This window comes from Chinchilla lanigera, unplaced genomic scaffold (genome assembly GCF_000276665.1).
Source record: "Chinchilla lanigera isolate Chin_1 unplaced genomic scaffold, ChiLan1.0 scaffold00120, whole genome shotgun sequence".
NCBI classification, from domain to species: domain Eukaryota; kingdom Metazoa; phylum Chordata; class Mammalia; order Rodentia; family Chinchillidae; genus Chinchilla; species Chinchilla lanigera.
Window position 1 is genome coordinate 393,103 of NW_004955521.1, and position 1,371 is coordinate 394,473.

Consider the following 1,371-nt stretch of genomic DNA (forward strand, 5'->3'; position numbering starts at 1 on the left):
GGGGGGGTCTCCTTATTCAGACTCTGTCTGCATACATATGCAAAACAAATCCTCCTGCCACAGGGATATCTAGGCCAGATGGAACATTTTCGGAGGCCCAAAGACAATTTGCTGTCATGTGATACTGCACTGTTGCTACTGCTGCACAACAAACTGGATAGAGATGTACTTCTTGTTTGAACTTAAGCACCTAACCCCAAGTCCTCTGTCTCCCCACTGCCTTCTTGTAAACCCTGCACAACACGTACAGACAACTGACAGCTGGCTGATACAACTGTGTGGTAACAAACAATATTGACACGATCAAATGTAACACTATCTAAAACACCTTTCCATTCTCTTGAACCTGTGACATTTTTTTAATGCCTAAAACATGCTTGGCCTTTCAATTATATACTGGTGCTATTAGAGACAAGCTCCTGACTTAATTTTCCAGATTTTTTGGCTTATGATAAAATCCTTCACCAGCTGCATTGCCTGTTCCAAAGGCATTTATTTTTGAACTGCCTAGTTTTTCATCCAATATTATGGCAGATTTGTATTTTCAGTGTATGGATCTACACTTCATGGTGATTAATGCACATCCTGGCATCTACTCATTAAATTACAAAAGAACAAAGGTTCTCTACCAATCCTTTTCTCACTGAGTCTTAGGCTGTTTTTGTGTGTTTAGTTAGGGGGAGGGGGCCATATTTCTATTAATAGATGGAAGATGAATTTAAGAGAAAGCTGGCTATTTAAAGATAAGCTCTTGCAGCATACATGTCAAGCTGGCACTTCAGTTCTCAGTTTTGGACTGTCTGGGATGAGGAGGAATGTTGAAGCACCAGCTGCTTCTTATTTGCCTCACCGGGAAAACACCCTTCTCAGTCGCCTGCCTTTAGGTGTCACGTGATTCTGCAGCTGAACCAGCCTTTCTCTAGCTTGGTTCCTTTACATGCACAGTATTTTAAATCCAATACACAAAAGCTTGGATCGCTTGATTCCAATCTTTTAAGTTAAGGTATAAAAGACTTATTTTCTTTTATTAAGATAGGCAGGGGGTTCCTGTAGGGCAAAAAGGATCAAAATGTTTACTCTCAGTTTCATACCAAGTTCATTAGCTTTATTGCTCAATGATTTCTCTTTCTAATTTTCCTTCATTTCCAGGGTGTAGACAGTTTTATATGTGAGAAATATAGAACCAAGGTTGTTCTTAAAAGCTGTGCTTGGAAGAAAACAAATGATTGCCTATATAAAGTTAAAATCCAAATATCTTTGATTTTTCTATCTAAGAATGGAGAAATTTAACTAAAATTCATTGCATACATGTTTGATTCTGCATACATATATCAGTTCTGGGCAGTGTGCACTTCTCAGACTTGTGCTCTT